Source organism: Struthio camelus, chromosome 4, assembly GCF_040807025.1.
Source record: "Struthio camelus isolate bStrCam1 chromosome 4, bStrCam1.hap1, whole genome shotgun sequence".
NCBI lineage: Eukaryota > Metazoa > Chordata > Aves > Struthioniformes > Struthionidae > Struthio > Struthio camelus.
In genome coordinates, this window is record NC_090945.1 from 22,498,153 (window position 1) to 22,517,525 (window position 19,373).

Below are 19,373 nucleotides of genomic sequence, written 5' to 3' on the forward strand. Positions count from 1 at the left end.
CTTTCTGATTCACTTAAAACCCTTGAACAAAATAGACTTTCTACTGTGTTCTAACTAATGAAATAGCGTGAGCCAATAAGAATTCAGCACTGTGAACTACCCTGTCAGAGTGTTATAGGAATAGATTTACATTTACATTTCTTGCTTTACTAATGTATGTGCTAGTTGTCAAGTAACGTTGCTGTTACTGGGAAGCGATCATCTTAGATTTTCTGTGCAGTTTCAGAAGTAACTTACAGGAAAAGTCCTTGTTAGCGAAGTGAAGGGAAAACGTTCGTGTTTTCTCCTATGAATTGCAGCCTGCACATGGCAACAGTGGTCACACTGAACCTTGCTTTCATGTGAGTTCTTTCTGAGGATTATATTGAATTTGTGAGATGATTCCACTACAAGTCATATGTGGATGAGTTCAGGATATCTAAAGACTTTTTCAGGATCCTCTGAGCTACAGTACCGCTCTTGTCATAATGTAACTGCTGCTTTGCAAACAATTGGAAACTTTTTTTTCAAGCCACTAAAATATATGCTTCATCAAAATCCTAAGAACAGTGGGTTGCTGTTGTATTGTTTGCTGTCTCTGGTAAATTGTGTTTTATTTTTATGTAGTAAGTGAATAAGCAATTACCCAAGCTAAGGGCCTTCTTACATGTGAAAGTTAATAAGGATTAAGAGTGGGGGTGCATGCATTTGAACTGTAGGAACAGTTCCCAAGTAACTCCAAATGTGGACACATTAATCTGGAACAAAAATGCCTTGTTTCTGTTTATCTTAACTTACTTTGACAGGAACAGGGAAGTCTTAAAAGAACAAAAACAAAATCAGAGGAAAAAAGTTATTTAGTTTATTTTCTCCTTTTTTTAAGTATAAACAGGAACAAGGCAATGTTAATACTGCTAGTAAAAGAAACACATGTTTAAATAAAACAAGCAACTGGCCTGGTGTCTTGCATCTCCATATGGTGGAGCAGAACATGATCTGGTCTTAGTCTGGTCCTCAGACTTTCCGGACCTGGGAAATTTGCACAGAGAGCTGTCATGTTATCTACAACAACAGTTTCCACTCTCTTTTCTGAATATGGACTGTATCTTAGAAGAGAGTTTGTGTTGCGACACCTACTTACTCATTCCCAAGAACGTAGTTGCCCTGTGGCAACTGAAGTAATAGCTTACAAGGGAAATTAATATCAGGATAGCATTTAATGCATTACGGTTGTCTTTAAAGTCATATAACAGTTGGAAGTAAGGAGCAATGCCAGCAGCATGTAGCCAGCCAGCTTTCTGTGGATGGTGGTTTGGGAACCCATGCTTCACAAAGGGAACGTCATGCTGCGCTGCAGTGACTCACGCAGTGGTTGCAGGAATGGTGCGATTGGGTTCCAGGGGGACCAGGGTACTGTGTTAGCCTCCTGGAGATTGGAGGAGTTGTCCAAACACTAAAAAGAGTAAAAATGAAGTAAGGAATAGAAGTAACTCAGTTTAACTATTTTAATCCTTTATTAAACATATATGTATGCATGCATAAACTGGTCATATATATTATTTTATATATATATAAAAGAAAAGGTGAACATGTTCTTAGGAACCCTGCTCTTTTCATCAGCTCATTGGGAGGAAATAATTATGAAAATCTGCCTACTTTGTTTCTGGAACCTTTCATAGGAAAAAAGACATTTGCTTATAGTTCATTTTAATTTCTTAATGTCTGCTGGTCTAAAACCATTAGAACATTTTTTTTCTTGTTGCTTTGCTTTGGGAAAAAGGAGCAACAGAGGGAAAGGACTGTTCTGCATGACTGAGAAATAAGGGAAGGAAATGGTGAGGGTTTAACAGGTCTGGATAGAGGATTAACGAGGCAGATCCAGAAGGATACTATTATCTCTTCTAGCTGAAGAAAAAACTGGTGATAACTACTTTTAATGCTTTCTTACTAAAGGTACCATAATTAAAGGGCCAGGACTCAAAAACATTTCATCCCGTAGAAGTGCTGTTAATTCTTGAATTCCGAGATGTGTTAGTTCAGGCCTAAGAGTCCTGCTTGTCCACTGAAGGCCCACCTAGGATGCGACATGCCTCCCAATATGCATACCGTGCTTAATATGTTCAAAACATTACCTGACTGATCTATAAAAAACAGAGGAACTTGTGTAAATCAAGTCATTAGGGAGTACTGACTCATGTTGCCAAATGAAAGACTTCAGGCAAAGAGATTGAATGTTCTACATTTTTTGCAGGTCTCCAGGCAGTCCCTTTAGGATTTGTGCTAGCAGAGAGATCCTTCTTTTGGTAGCTCTCCTATGTGAGAGAACGAATGGGGGAAAGGAGGTAGTCTGAAGGAAAAGTGTCAGGGTTAGTTCTTTTTTTTTTTTTTTTTTTTTCCTTTCATGCTATACCATGGCACAAGAGCTGGTAAGTCTTTCTGACCATTTCTACTCCTCCTTGTTTGTATTCTCATGTCCTGATCTTGAGGCTTTGGCCTACTTTCTTTTCTTGCTTTGCATTACTTTCCACCAGCAATACCTATTTTCCCATTCACTCTATCTAAAGCTATTGCTTTTAACCTGATAATAAGGCTAGGCTCCATGTGTTTTTGTTTTTGTTTTTTTTTTTTATCTTGGGCTTTATTTATGGGTGTGGGGAAGGGCTTGCAGCTGCGATGAATCTTGGGAACAGAAGAAAAGTGTGAGCCAGGGGGCTTAGTGCCACATGTGATCTGCTCTCCCGGCAGGCTGTGCTGGGGCCAAAGCAGGGAGGTAAGGGAAGCGGTGCTTGGGAAGCAATTCAGCCCTTGCTCTGCAGCTGCAAAACTGTGATTGGAGAAGTGACCTGGGTGAGACAGTTTGCTCTGGCTTGCGCTGCTTGTGGGACTGCTGGAATTCCTGCTGAGTTCCTACAGCTGGTTTGAAAATTTGATTATCAGTGTTTTCTGAAGACCTACCACTATTGTTGCTCTGTGCTCGCTTGAGCAAGGCAGTGGTCTGCATATACTTGAGCGATTATTGACCAGTTGATGAATTATAGAAAGACTGCAGGCGTGTTTGTTTGCTTTTTTTTTTCTCTCCCTCCTAAAAGATATGAGTGAAAACACAAGCTGTATTCCACTTTGGTCCTCCAAATCAATTGCATTGTGTGGTGCAGGATTCTTGTTAATTTTCTCCTTAAAAGTAACAGGCAGGTCTTGATAAGCTAAATCATTTAATTAGAATAGCTCAGGATACCTAGCTTTAAACTAGGACTGAGGTGAAAGCTAGTTTTTATTGTAAGTTACGTAGAAGAACAAAAAGAGTGGTAGTGGCTCAGACTTCAGGTCCACCCAGCTCACTGCCAGTTTATGAGAGTGGCTAGAATCAGATGATGGGAAAAAGGTATAAGAACAGCACAGGGATACTCAGCCTGTGTCCAGCAGTCTGTTGGTCAAGCTCTTCTAGAGCGGCTGTTGTATGTGTGTTAATAACCCTGATGATTTTCATTTCATGAATAATTTTACAGATTATGTTTGGTAGTAGAGTTTAAGAAGAGGTTGATTTACTGAGCAGTACAGTCATCTAATTTATTAAGAAAATCTAAGATACTCTCTGTGTGAAGTTCTTGTGAATGTGTATGTGTCTATGAGTTGATTGATGTGTAGATTGATGAGACTGAGGGTGAAAGATGGATTTGTCGTGGTCAGATGTGTATTGCTTACTTTGATGACTCGTGAATTTAATTATCATGAACACTGGTCTCCTTTATAAATGAAGGAGTATTGAAGCATAGTCAAAGTGTGGAGAGTTTCCCAGAGTTTTTTTAGGAAATTTTGAAAATTTATAACCAAAGGAGGAGTCTTTCCTTTTGCTGAGACAAAAAGACTATGTGCCTTGATGGAGCTCTGTTTAGGCAGCCTACCCAATTCTAGTGAAGGTATTATACGATGTATTTGTATTTACTCTACTGATACTTTAGGAGAGGAATTTGAAAAATAAAACAGAATGATAATTAAAAAAAGGAATCTAGTCATAATATGCTATATATATATATACACATATAAAAATACAATTTTTTTTTTTTTTTGGCGTTATGAAGGCAAGGGTCAACTGCTTCCTCTTCTAGGCCCCTGCTTTCCTGATTACCATCAGACTTGTAACCATAGCACCACTATGTGCACTAGAATCCTTTTGGGCCGCAGGAAGGATCCTGACCTATAGAAGTCCAGGGATCTGTATTTGTAGAAACCAAGGCATGGTCAGGTTACAGATCACTAAAGAATTTGAACTCCCTTTTAGAGTGAATTCTTGTGAATCATAGAAACCTTATACTCTCAAGAGTAAACTCTGCATTATGGATGGAATGTAGAGCTGTAAGATGTTGAGAAATGTTAAAATAAATCCCCTTTTTCCCCTGGGATAAAATGAAGTTTGCAGAATTTGTTCATCTAAACCAGACGGAAACAGATTATATGTAATAAGTGAGCACAATCAGTGTTATTTTTTAAATAAATAATTACATGCAAGTTATCTATCTGTATACGTATTGCTTATATTTACATATCACTAGTTTGTGTGCATTCTCTTGGTAATGATACACATAATTTACCTTTGTAAATGACAGTATCTCAGCAAACTAAGTTATTTGGTCAAACAGAAATAAAATAGAAGAAAGTTAAAATGTTTTGAATTGAAAGCAGTGCAGTTGGCTTGGAAGCAAACAGAAATATTGTATTCTGGGGGTTCAGACTTTTGGGTAAGCCCTCTTCCCTTGCCTCCTGGGTGCATAATGATCTCGTCAGCATTGTGGTACAGTAGTGTGCGACTGGGAAGATATCATGTATGCTCTGAGTTGAAATGGAGGATCCCACACACCTGACGGGATCTTGGGGCCCTTCTGTGCCCCAAGCAGGCCTCAAACCAGTTGGGCATTAGTGAGATGCCAAGCAAAGGGATGAGTCTACGCCAGATACTCTCAGAGGGTAAACTCCTCCAAAGGAGACGATTGCCAGCCAGGCATGCTGCCTGCACCTGGGGCCACTGTGTGTTGACAAAGTCCCGTGATGGAGGTGTCAGTGGTCTCCATCTCCTCTGCTGTCTAGGGGCAGCCTGGCAGCAACCCACTGGGGAAGCTGGTCTCTCTGGCAAGCCCATTCCACCACCTCTCTTCCAAAGGACAAAGTGGTCTCTCAGAGCTTTAATCTCTGCAAGGAGGATCTGGTACAGTGTCATCTGATGGGGGAGCAGCTTTTTGAGCATAAATTCCATCAACTTTAACCCTGTGGTGATCTTGGCATAAAGCAAGTCCAACAGCCCCTGCTCCACAGCAAGGCCCTGGTGAGATGCCTGAGCGCAAGAAGAACTCTTTGTTAGGTACTTGTAGTCCCCCTGCCCAAAAGCACGCGTGCGTTTAGCTGAGGAATCTAGTTGTTCCGAGAGAAGTCTAATGTTACAATGCATGTTCTGAAGAAATTTATTGTTCTAGAGGAAAAAATGCTGGAAAAAGCATGGGACACTCCATTATTTATATACCTTATTTCCTAATTAACAAAATAGGAAGGACTACAGTATGTCATCTGGAAGTATCAAGGGATGGCCTGTTTCTGTATATGCTTTGAAGTAAAGAAACTCTGGCAGTTGTTAGTCCTGATTTCAGTTCGGATCAGTGTTTTTGCTAAGAGCCTGGATGATGAAAGAGAGTGTACTGATTAAATATACCACCAAGTTAGGAGGGACTGCCAGCATTAAGGGACTGCAGTGATAGTCAAAATCATCTTGACAAGTTGGAGAAATAGTCTAGAGGGGAAAAAAAACAGAATTAAATTAAGCAGTCATAAGCTGAAGACACTATGCTGGAGCAGGAATAACAACTCCACAAGCAGCGGATGGTGAACAACTGCTTATACAGCAGTTCCTTTAGAAAAGTAGCTGGGATTCCAGGGAATCATAGACTGAATGTAAGTCAGCAATGTCATGATGTTGTGAAAAAGGCAAACATCATACTAGTTTGTATAAACAAGGGAGCCTACTAGATGTGTGAAGCTGCCTTTCTGCTCAATAGCAGGAGCACTTGTGCCCAAACTTGGGCATTGCTCTCCAAAAGCAACGTGCATTATTGGATAGCCTCCATATAAGGGTGATCAGAGATCTCAGAAAGATGACTGTGGAGAAAAGATCAAAAGAAATAGAGTTGTTTAGTCTAAAGAAGAGAAAAATGAGAAAGAACGTGGTAACAGTCTTGCAGTATGTTAAAATCTATAGCAAAGAGAAAGGAGATAATGTGTTTTCAGTGTCAAGGTGGATGGTACAAAAAGTCACGAGCTTCCTTGGGTATAGAAACTTCAGGTTAGATAGTAGGGAAAACTTTCAAATGGTAAAGATTGTGATACACTGGAATAGGTTGCTTTGGGAAATTGCTGAGTTTCTTTGTTGGCAGTCATTAAGATCAGACAAGGACAAGTATCTTAGGAGTTATATAGTGTAGTTGAGTCTCTCTTAGGGAAGAGAGTTGAACTGGATGCCTTCTCTTCCAGCTCGTGTTTTTCTGTGATTCATTGGAAGTACTTATTAACTACAGAAGGCGTTCTGAAAGAGAGTGTTAATAAAATAATTTTAAACAATACACTAGAAATTATTTCAGTGTGCATTCTGAAAGAAAGTAGTCTGCATGAAAGCTTCACTTCAGCTTTCTCCTAAGAATTCTTTTTTTCCATAGCCTCATTTTCTCTGAAAATTTTCAAGATTTTTTTCCTCTGGGCCTTCGTAACCCTTGCAGTAAGTAATTATTTATTTCTGTTGACTTCTCTCAACATAATTTGTAGGACTGCTGCCAAAGATGTTGAGGTATCTTTTTCCATGTTCTTGTTATACATCTTCCACTTAGGATGACGTTGTCCATATATAAGCAGCGTGTGAGGGTTCCTGGAAATATGTAGAGAAGGAATAAATAATTAAATGTAAGAACTTCCATTTATTGTTTTGCTTTGTGTCTCTTCTATCCTCTGCTCTTTCTAAAGAGCTAGATCCAGTTAGTGAAGTACTCTATAGTCTTAAACTATACAAAGTCTGTTCATATCACCATAATTACTAATTTGCTTTACAAGGAGCATTTGGAGGAAAACATTTGAAAAGGAAACTACATACAAGCAATAAAGATTTAAAAAAAAAACATGGCGGGAGTAGCAAAGCACAGTATAGGTCGTGATAACTTTTTTCTTGCATCAGTTTTTGGTAGCATTTCTTTTAAGAACACTGTTTGATAGTTCAGGCCTGCTGCTTGTAAGGCGACTTTATAAGATTATCTAAATCATGTAACTTAAGTTAAAGAAATGCAGTTGGAAATAAATTTACAAAATCTTTGATTGTAAATTATCAGTACTAAGAGGACTTTAAGCTATAGACTTTTAACTTTTTCTTTTAAGTCATGCTTTCTGGAAAAAGGAAATGATGTTCCTTGGAAAAATGAGACTTAAAAAACCTAGAGTTCTGCTTGTTCAACACTGTTCCTGATATATTTGCGTTGTAATTGATCATGCATATTGCTGCCATTCATGAATGATATTTCATGAATTAAACTCATGTTTTCATCAAAGTGCTTTCCATATGATGGAAGGATTTGCCAGCTTTATGGGCAAAAGGTCAAAAGAGGAGAAAGATCCATCGACTTGACTTTCTTGCCTGTTATCTCAGTGATAATACCAGACCCAGGGTTTTGTTTTTATAATTGTTTGCGTCTTAGTTCTGGTTTTGAGTTGTTCTGCACTTTTGGCTTTTAGTCAGTTTTGTATTTGATGTGTAGAATCAGGGCCTCTGATCATGTTAATGCAATATTGTTTTGTGGTGCTGGAGATCTTTAGCTTGTAACGTAAAATGTTCAGTGATTCTTGAAATTGTTTTGAATGTGACTCTAATTTTTGTTCTCATGATATGTGTCTAGCAAAGCAGTCCCCATAGAATTAAGTACGTTCTGATAGTAATATTTCATATTCGTAGAGTAATATTTCATTAATGTGCAACAGGCACACAAGAATATGTAGTAAAATATGAGAAATGAAAAGTTGGAACATATATTCTATATTACTATATGTCAAGAAAGGTGAGTGGTCTAAGTCACTAAATTTATGGAACTTGTGATTATCTTCTGGATTTTTTTTTTCCTTGGCAAACTCATACAATAATCAATTTTAATTTTGGAGGAGTTGTGTTATTTTCATGTGCAGGAGTAATTGCCATGAATTCATTTTTATATGAAGAGTCTATAATTTTTTGTGGAAATTGCCAGATGCCACAACAAACTAAAATATTAATATTTGCTAACATATACAATTTGACACACATAAGCAATTGCATCTTTGGTGCATGATACATCACACTGTTTTTCTCATGTTTTACTCCAGACTAGTACAGGTTCTTGTGGTGTGAGTAGCTAGTGCTTTCTCCTAAGTCCCTAATGGTAATTCTTTTTAAGATTTCCATGTATTTTCTCTGTATTTTTTGCTTTGAGGTACTGATCCATAGGCAGTTTTGTACTTGGAGGTGGGGCGAGTTTGCTTAGGTTTAGATGTATGGTTAAAATGAATGAAGTAATTTCAGCGAGCATTGATTTATTAGGTTACTGTAAATATTACAAGTTAATCAAAGGTTGTTCCTGGGCATAAGTGATCCTCTGTAGCATGTGTGTGTTTTCTTTATGTCATTAGTCTTCTTTTTGTAATAATCTACACAGTTTATTAGTTTCCCTGGCTAAAACCTAGTAGATCTAACTAATAACCTCAGCTTGTCTTTGTAACTGTAAATTGGTAGTCTGAAATGCAGTATGAACAGTTTAGAAGGGAATCAAGATAATATTTTAAATGTTTCCCATTAATGTTAATATGAAAGATATTTTAACCAAGATGTTAAACATCAAAAGATGTTTTGACTAAAATAGCTTTTGACTTTTTGTGGTTGTGAGTGAAATAGGAAAATTGGACCTACTGGCTCAGAATAAGAATTAAGCGACACATGTTTTGGAATTCTAGTTCAATTGCACCTGTAATTTGTTAAGTAACAGTGCCACGCTACCACCTGCTTATTCATTCAGGCTGTTATCACCAAAGTATCAAGCTGCAGGTTAAAAACAATAAATAAAGGCATTGCTAGAGTTAGAAAACAAATCTAGAGTAAATGAATGCCTTTTTGTATGTTTTAAATGTGATATTATCTTCCCAGATTTGTATTTTAAGAGATCCTTTTAGATGATAAGCACTAAAGAAGTAGACTTTATTGTTGTCGGTGTCCTGTGGCCATACAGCCTTTATTTTCAACCTAGGGGCAGGAAAATCAATATACAGAAACCAAACGTTAGCCTACACCCAATTGCACACTGAAACACCTGATTAGTAAACGCATCTGTGCCGTGACATCTCTGTTGCTCTGTCACGGCCTGTAGCGTTTATGGATGGTTGTTCGTGGTCCCCTGAGGAGCCGTGTCTGGCCCAGAGACGGGGTGCTGGGAGGGAGGGGGAAGGCTGCTGAACCAGGGGAACCAGAAGGTGGGTTACCTGGGGGGTCCCTGCGCACAGAGGAGCGAGAGCAAGCGCACGGAGCTCAGCACGGCCCTCGATCTGATGCCCCAAATGTGTGTTCCCCTCCCATGCCTTGGATGGAAGGGCAGCCCAATGCCTGCATTACAGTGCATATAATGAGTAATAGAAATGTGCTTTGTATTTAGTTATTAAGATTTATGAACATAAATATGGAAATGTTTATTCCAGTATTTGGAAGCTTTAAAAGATACTAAAAATGGTACAAAAGAAGGTCCCTCAAATCTTAGCATTGCTTAAAGCCCCAAACTTCAGCAGATATCTAGAATCAGGCCTAGACTTCCTTCTGTCTCAGTTTACTTTGTCATTAAGTAAAAGACAGACTTTGCAGTACATCTTGCCAGGCTACCAGGCTCTTAAGTGTTTGCTGCGTTATAGCTGAGTGATGGCAAACGGAAAGTTTTCATGATGGACAGTGGAAAATCAGAATTTCCCGTGGTCCGATGTTCAATTCAAATGTTGAAAGATTTTTTTTTCTTGTAATAATTAAAAAAATCTATTATTTAATACAAAAACTACAACCCTACACTTATTTCTTAATGCTATTTTAATCTGATTATAGAGAAATACAAGATTGTAAATATATTGCTTTGCTTTTATTTAGCCTTTATTTTTATTTTTTTTAAGAAAGATCTCAAGACCCTTCCCGCTTTAAATTTTAATTCCTTTCCCATCCTAACTGGGTTCTGGGAAGTATTCTCTTTACCAGGTCGGCAGATTCTGAGGGTATTGGGTCATATGTTTTATTTATCCCTCATAATTGCATTTAATTAGCTTTCTGAATGCTTCCCAGATTTTTGCTTAGCATCCACAAAGTAGTAGCTGGATAACCATCGAGAGTAAAGTGGGGGAAAAAAGCAAGAAAGACTAAGTGTGTTATCCTTCTGTTCTTCTTAGAGAAAATTTCATATTAAAAACAGCATCTTTTTTTATTTTAAAAAGTGGCATCACTGGCTATTAAGCAATATATAAAACTAATCAGTTAGGACTATGTGAAATAAATAATTAATGTGAAATATTAATTCAGCATTTTACAGTACATTTGACTTCCAATATATCAATTTATCAGAATATTATCTGTTTTCTAGATAAATTTCTTGTGTCCATTTTAAGATTAAGCTCATCTTTCCCTCCAGTTATGGTTTTTCAGTTTCTTCTCTGATAGAGAATATTGTACCATCATGAGATAAATAATGTGATGCAGATTTTCTTAAAATGTAAGTGGGTACTGGAGTACTACTGTAGAAGCAATCCTTGTGATAATCAGCTTACGTAAGAAGTGAGTTTTCTCCTGCTTTCAAGGAGATAATTACAAATTTGAAGAAAAATTGAAGATGGCTGGAGGGGAGAAAGTTAATTTCCTCAGACTATGTTCTTCCTTTTTTCTTTAGAGTAGATATACTCTAGCAGGTATACTGTTACCTCACAAAATGTCTCTGTGAATGGGGTAAACTTTGTCAAAACAATACTTACTGTCACATATACTTAATTTTAGTCTTCATGTATTATAGATCATAGAATCATAGAAAAATTGGGGTTTGAAGGGACCTCTGGAGGTCATCTAGTTCGGCCTCCTGCCAGCTTTCATTACATAGCAGAGGCATTTTGACGCTTAGAACTCTCTTTTATTGCTTATTTGCTCCTGGAAGTAAGAGAGCATAGCAAAATAGTGAAGAAACTGAAATCTAGACTGGTTTTTGTTTTTTTTTTTTTCAGATTTCCCTAACTGTACCGAGTTATCAGTATCAGAAAATGTAGGAAAGCTGTTTCATGAGCATTTTCATACTGCTGCTGAAAAATAACCTTTTTTTTAAAGAGTCAACTGATGAAATCAGTTTGGTGATTTCCTTAATGACCGCAGCGTATTTTGCAGCTCTCTTTCCTTAACTGTTGCACGTTCTTTTTTTCAAAACAGACTTCACAGAAAGGTATTCTGGTATGCTTACTGAGCAGAGGTTACTATGCTTAGAGCAGGGGTTTTTTTGGACTTGTGTACTACCTTCATTTGCAGTTGATTTTAATTTGCAGTCTGCTTCTAGAATTTACACTGGTACAGAGTGCTTTCCATCAGTTTTCTCAACTCAGGTCACAGCAGGCGAAGGCGGGAGAGCTGAGGTGGTTGCTGCGCAATCTGGAGAAGGCTGGGGCGGGCGGGAATCTAATTGCTGTCTTCAGCTGCTGGGAGGTACGGAGAAGGCAGAAGCAGCCACTTGCGGAGACGTGCAGCGGAAGGATGAAAGACAGCAGCCACAGGTTGTGCATCAAGGGAAGTTTCTATTAGATACAAGGAAAACATGAGAGCGGTCAAACGCTGGGACAAGCTGCTCAGAGAGGCTGTGGGATCTCCATTCTTGGAGAGATTCAAAATGCAACTGGAGGGTGTTCTGAGCAACCTGATTTAGCTTGGCCCTTAGCCTTGCTTTATGTAGGGAGTTGGCCCAAATGACCTCCAAAAGTCCCTTCCGACCTAGAATTATTTTACGATTCTGATTTGCCACACCAATAATTCTTGGAAAAATAAGGGAGCAGCTTACTGCTGTCTGCCTTCTCTGCCTCTAGAAGTACTCCATGTAAAAAATGTTTTTCTGCTTGGTTTCTGGCCCTCCTGACCATCCTAAACTATCACTAGCTCTATTAAGTCTTGTTTCTTTACGATCATAGCATACTGGAATAGCATACGTAACATTATTTATATATATGTGTGTGTGTGTATGTGTATATGCACACACACTATATATAGCATACGTAGAATATAAAGCCATTAAATTCAGTATTGCGTCTGAAATTCTGAATAGTTGTCTGTACTTTTACCAGAGCTATGCTGGAAATATATGCAGTACTAAATATAGAGAGATTTTTACATTGGGTATGTTCTTCATTGAAGCTGTTACACAATTTGAGATTTCTGTCTTCCTTCATCCTAATGTCATTGTTCCTCCTGTTACAATATGGAATTCAATTTAATAGGAAAATGAGAATTCAGCTCGGTATATAGTACATAAGGAAGATAATGTTTCCTCGGCTCTTATATTTGAAACAATATACTTCTGGCCCTTTTATGTTGCAGAATATAAAAGACTTATTTTAAAATTAAAAATAAAGAGTCTCTGTGATAAACAGGAATATTTGGCCATCCTAGTAACATTAGATATATGTACTGTAAATGCTGCAGTCGTATGTAATGATTAAGAGCTTAGGTAATACTGTTTGGCACCATTATAGCCTTGTTGAGTCTTTACTCTGTCACAGATTTCATTTTATAACCTTTGGCAGTAATGTGCTTCCCACTGTGAAACTGCATGTAGCATCTCTAAGTTTTAAGATTCTGGGCTGATTTCAATCTTTTGTATCTTTTTGCCATCAGACACAATTATATGGCTTATCTATTGGGTTTCCATTGTTAGAAGATTGTATTTTCTTACACTTGGTATTAGTTTGAAATTTCACCACCATTTTACCTGGTTATAACGTAGCTTTGGAGAATGACTCTTGCCAGGATTGAATTGATTGCAGAGTGGAGCCCTGCAGCAGCAGGCTCTTTAGCTTTCCTTTGGAGGAGTCAAATATTTTCAGAGGCGATTAGTGCAGAAATGCTTCTGCTTGCTTTGTAGTGTGAGCCTTCGGTATATAATAGTATGTTTCCGCCATGTGAAACCTTGACTATTTTCCACTGGGAAAATGTAGCTCAAGTAGTGTGTTATGTTTTCTACGCTAATCCCAAGATTCTTCCTATCCATGTTGTCACTAGAAGCCAAGTGGTTTTCTTCAGCATCTTTTTGCTCCTATTCCTGCTTCTACTAGTGTAACCTTGAAGTGCACCCGAGTTTAATGGCCTGTATTCATGCTAACGGTATCTCTCATGCTGCATTCGTTAACTTGCCATGATCTTTGCCAGTAAGTTGATTTGAAGACTTTGTTTGTGTACATGTAGCTCTGCTGTATAAGTCCCTACAGTGCTTTTGACTCTGAAAAAAAGTCAAATGAAGATGATACTTTATTACTCAACATATACTTCCTGTATGTAACTGAGTCATTTCTACTCACTTCAGTAACAAAAATGTATGTTTTATTACCATTAAGCACGATGAGTCAACATAGCTAAGGGAAAATGAAGTTCATGGGTTATTTTGTTTTGGTGGTCCTAATATCCAAGTTACAGTCTGTGGTGTCTTGAGAAAAATCAGAGTGCTAAACGTTTTTATGCTATAGTTTTCTTCTTCTGACACTTCTGGTCCTTAGAAAACTATTAATCATCATAATAAATCATTTAGGATCAGAAGAAGATACAGGGGAAAAAATGTAAGCATTCAGTCAAGATGACAAATTATTTTCTGACCTTGGGATTGTTTGCCCACTTCTGTGTTATTGGAATCTCTCATTGCAGGGAGAGAGCACCTTTCACAACAGGGAAGAAAAATGATGATCAATCTCTCTTCCTTCCCTGTTAATTAGGAGAAAGCTGTTTCTTGGTTTATGTTTCTCTTGTACATGTATGTGTGTCTAAGAAAATAAAAAGATGAGCGTAGGCATAGTGGTAGGAAAACTTATGTGTAAAGAGGTATTTTTATTAGTAATTAACACTGAATGTGGTTAGGTTGATGGTAGCTATAAACTTAAGAACAAGCTCCTGTACGGGAATCGCTAGTTTGAATTATTGTATGGAATAATTTCCCATACAAATGGGAAAAAACATGTTGAATGTTTTCAAATTCAGGCTTTCATGTCCAACATTAATTTTGGTATTTATAAGTTTTGTGTAAGAGAAACAGTGGTAATTTAATATAACATGTCTGGCACCATGAAAAGCAGCCTTTTTAATGCAAGTTCACCTCTTAAGGAGTAGTCAAGCTGTCTCATAGGCCCTACTTCAGGTAGGTATCTAACTTGCATACAAATGAGAGCACCAAAACTGGGACCCCATATAGTCAAATTTGGTGGAGATAAATGGACATCTCTGAGGAGGCAATTCAAAAATACTTAAATTATGTGATTATTCCCCCTCTGTGTAAAAATGTGCAGAGTGTAATTCTTTGAGTATTACTGTGCATGCTTTCTGAGAGCTAGAGAAACAAAGAGCAAATGAAGAGTCACATTATAGAGGAAAAGTCCTTTCAAGAAGGATAATGACAGGTTTATTTATTGGGGCTAGAGGAGAAGTGAAAGAGTGAGTAGAGCATACTGTAAGGTTTGCCACACCTGATCTGGTCTAAATCTCCTGAATTGCCTTTATGGCCGCAGACAGCCAACATAACTTTGTCCAAGCTTCAGTTTGCCTGTCTGCAGCACTGAACCGTCTTATGACATTGCTATTACAGATATGGGGCAGGGGAGACTTGGGAAATTTTAACAGCATTTATTTATTTGACCCAGTTGCCCGTTCCTTCTGCGATCTGCCATCCTTCTAGGGGAACAAGCACAGAACATCCATGGTAATACTGGTTCTCTGTGCAACATTTTCTCTCCCTGTCCTCCAGGAGGCCTCTTTGGCTTTTTTCACACTATCCTAGTAAAAACTCAAAAAGCAAACAAAACGCAACTTAAGCCTTTCAGGTTGTCCCAGGATCAGTTTTAAGCCATTGCAGCCTCCCACACATCTTCAAGGCTTTCCTGGTTACTGGCCCATAAGGTTCTCCTTTTGTAGCCTTCAGTCTGCTTCCAAGGCCAGGTGACTGAGCCGCCCACACTTAATCCATTTGCTTTATTTCTCCCCTTGCCAGCTGTCCCTTGCACCAGGCAAAGGCAGAACCAAGCCAAGTCTCCTTCCCAAGGAGGAATGGCATCATGCTGTCGCTTAGTCCGTTCTCTAATTATTCAGGTATTTCTTTGCCTGAATAGTAACTTCCATGCTTCTTTAGTAAGAGCATAAATTCTGTTCCTGTCTGAGTCGATTGCTGGCATGCATGAAGCTCTTGTATCTGGAAGGTAAGCACACTTATACTTGCCTTATTTTAAGGTCGAATTAGTTGTGGTTGACCACAGTAGTAAATGTTCTTTAAAAAACAACATAGATAACAATCCTTGAACAGGTCTGAAAATACCTTTTAAAAACACTTTAAAAGCCTGCTATCAAAGGAGATTTTCTAATAAATATTTGATATTTAAACCTTTCTATCTGTATATCATTTTAAGACTAGAAGAAAAAGGTAGAGAAGGAACTTTACAAAGGCTGTGATGCTAGTCCTAAGAATTTTTTTTAAAGAGAAAACAAATCTAAGGCACTTGGAAACAGTTCAGGGGGTTCTGGGTATATATGACAAGATACGATATGTGATATTATGTATAGGCAAGATTATTCACCTTTTAAGTTCACTTTTTTTTTTCCCCCCCTTCTCTCCTTCAAACCAAACCATGCTTCACTGATTTACTGCAAGTCCTGGAATTTAGTTCTCTGCTGCAGCCAACATGTCTTAGCTGTGTAGGGAACTTTGTTACACTTCAGTTTGCAATTTGATAGGAGAACAAGGTGTCTTCAGTAAAGCAGATGTTCACTTTATAGGATCCTGGGTTCAACCCTTCACAGTGGCTAGGTTGGCTGGACTTGGCTGAGGTGGACGTTGCCAGCGTTCCAGTAGTGGGGTGTCACTTGTCTTCTTTATGGTAAAAGAACAAATTAAACACCATGCTGCTCAGAGTGTTTTTCTCCTCTATAGACACTGTTTCTGAGCTGCTTTTGTTGCACAGCAAAGTGAGCTATGCGTAAGGGAATCTCAGCTGGACTTACTGGCGTAAGCACAGCTAATGCTCTGTTGATATTTCTGTATGGCTTTTGCACTGAGACCAGCTTACTTCTGGCCAGCTTGGAACAGAGCAAACAAACTTGCACTTACTGTTTCAGCTCCATACGGATACCTCTGGAAAACAGATTTAAGAAATCTTAACAAATTATCTAGTCCATTCTCCTTTAGGAAAATACAACGAAAAATATTCTTGAAATGTGTTCAAGTAACTTGTTCCTAAAATCGTTCAACAAAGATTTCCGTAGTTTTTCTAGGCTGACTTAGCTGTAATTTGAGTTTTATAATTTTAAAATTGTCTATCTTTCTTGCTGCAGTTTAAGCCCGCGATCTCTTGTCGATTCCCTAGTAAAGCGATAATTTCCTATATGTCCGAAGCCTATTATCATGTCTCTACTTTTTCCTTCTCTAGCTTGAGCAAAATCATTTTTCTTCATCTGTCCTTGTAGATCTTGGTTTGCATACATCTGATAATTCTTAATGTTCTCCAGACCTTTTCTGTGTGGGCCTATTTTTCACTAAAAGTGACATCCGCAATGGGACAGCATGTTCCAGTTGAGGCTTCACCAGTACTGACTGGATATTCTGTGCTAAATCCCAAAGCTTCTAGAGTACTTTCACTGTGGAGTAATTGGAGGCAGTACATCAGTCCCTTTATAGGCATAAATTGACCTCAGCAGAAAACTTGGCCAAAGCATCTGTGTATGAAAGACCGTATGACTCTTCATTGTTCATGTGTAAAAGATACCAGGAGAACAACAGATCTTGTACAGTTTTTACCAGTTAAGCTGCAATCTGCAAATTAGAACAAGCCAATTATACTTATGGATTTGTTGCTGTCATAACACTCATGTTCTGGAATAGTTCAGGTCAAAGTGCCTGGACTCGGGCCTCTCCAAACGATAATAAGAGAGCAGCTAAATCTGAGGTATGTCCCTTCTCCAGTCTGAATATTTGGATATGAAGCAAATGTATGTCTTTTTCCTCTGGCAGACCTGGACGACTTGTGATGGCTGTGCTTCGTCCTTACTTTGAACTGGATGTCATACGTTTTACTTAATTACTTTTCTACATCCCACTAAGATGATGCTTTTTGTTCACAATAGCAGGATGTTACTGATTCCTATTGAGTTTGGGTTATACAGGAAGCCCCAGATCTTTTCTTCAGAGAAAAATAATTCTTCTATTTGGGCAGTTGGTTGTTCCTACCTAAAGGTAGTACTTTGTAGTTGTTCTCAGGGAAATGCCTTCTGTTTACTTCATACTATTCTTCCAGTTTAAGTTCATTTTGAATTCTAACTCTGTTCTCTGAAGCGCATGCAGCAGCTCTGCTAGCACATATTCAAAGTCTGCAAATGTAATGAAATTTGCTATGTATAAGTTTCACCTTAAAAATGTATCATAGCCATATGAAAATAATCAGCCTAAATGTAATGAACCCAATTGCTTTTACTTCTTTTTCCTCAAGGTTGTATTTTAAGAACGGAAGAACATGTAGCTTAAGTATATTTATTCCAAATACTTTGTATTGGAAATTGAAACAGTCTACTGACTATATTTTCAGAATTGGTTAAGGAAATCATTTGGGAATTTTATGTTCTCTTTTCAGCTTTGCACTTTTAATGTCTTGTTTGGTTTGCTTTTGAGGTTTTTCAACTCTCCCTTCTCCCTCTCGTTCCTAATTCATAATAAATCAAACAATTATCTCGGGTTTGGGCATTACAGCATCAAATAAACCACGATGCTGTATCCTGGTACGCTAGCGTGTTACTGGATGTCATCTGTAGTTATGAAACGAAGATAGGAGTAGATTGATTGTTTAATCTTAAATTTTCTTTTCTTTCTATTTTCTCTGAAGAAGTGGGGCAAAAAATTACCAAAGTTAGTGGACAAAACTTTCTCCGTACCCATTTCTTCTGTGCTAAAGGTTGGTGCAAGTCGGGAGACTAGGTTATCCTGGTGAGAGCTTCAGCTATGTGCTTCCAAAAGTGAACACAGAACATTAGGTCTTTTATGAGTCATAATTTCTCCATAGGTTGGGCTGAGCCTTGTGGCTCATGCAAGATAAAATTGCTGGAGTATATTTCTTCACAAAAAATGTCTGTATCACATCAAGGTGATTATAAATCATATACAAGCCTGCAAAGCTAATATGCAAATACAGCTCCTGACAGTATTCAACAGTACAAGTACAGTTGTACTTTTTAATATTCTTATTACTTCAGTTGTTTTGCTGAGGAAAGAAAAATTCATGATTTAATAGAAAGAGGAATTTCTTCCTCATTGACGTTTGCGGGCATTCTCTTAAAAGACCTTTTGAAGCTTTCAGGTCTTTTGAAGCAGACATATATGGAGTTTAACAGCAAGGTTTTCTTCCCCAGAATTACTTTAGGGGCCTCTTTAAGGTTTTAAAGATTAGGGATGGCCAATCAGGCATGCTCCAGGTGTTTCCTCTGCTGCGACTAATATCTGCTTTTATTAGTAATGTGACCTTTATTTTCATTTGGATCATGTCTGACAAAATAGCATTGTCACCTGTTACCAGATAGAAGTGAGTCCTGGTTTCAGGAATAAACAATGAATATTCTTAATTGTGTGTAAGAGCTACTCTGCTTCCTCTTCAAGGAAAATTTATGATGAAGACGGAAAGAAAAAGCAATGCATTACTAGATTGAAACCACCAAGTTTATATCGTACAAAAATGGAAATTGTCAGTCCTTTAACTTAAACCAGCATTACTGGAAGCAGCAATGTCAATCACTCAGGCAAGAGTTCCTATTTTTCATATAACGGCATTTTTCTTGGTCATTTTTCTTTAACATCAATAACACATCTTTGGGAATTGGCCAGATTCTGAGCCCAGGACTGTAATTTAGTAGAATTCAGTGAGCACTGCTTGTAATTTTCAGAAGATAGAACTGAGATTCTTTTTTTTTTTTTTTTAACACCTTTTCTATTCAAAATATATAAGTGCTACCTTTATATATAAAGGTACCTAGCCTTTTAAAGAAGCTATGCAGAAAGATAATTTCTATGCTCAAAAATACCTTACTCTTTTTTTTTTTAAATTCATTTGCCTACAGTGATGATAGAATA

General features: G+C 37.9%; 1 protein-coding gene and 1 long non-coding RNA gene across 9 annotated transcripts in view; one reads left to right on the plus strand and one right to left on the minus strand.

Annotated features, from left to right (window-relative positions):
• ARSJ (arylsulfatase family member J) overlaps window positions 1-19,373 on the plus strand; it is a 219,623-nt gene that overhangs the window by 173,137 nt on the left and 27,113 nt on the right. The gene's annotated exons all lie outside the window — the stretch shown is intronic.
• Window positions 1,471-19,373, minus strand: part of LOC104138029 (uncharacterized) — a 94,191-nt gene continuing 76,288 nt past the window's right edge. The window contains exon 5 of the long non-coding RNA XR_011140867.1: window positions 1,471-6,880. This is a non-coding gene — a long non-coding RNA (uncharacterized lncRNA). The remainder of the gene's footprint in view (window positions 6,881-19,373) is intronic.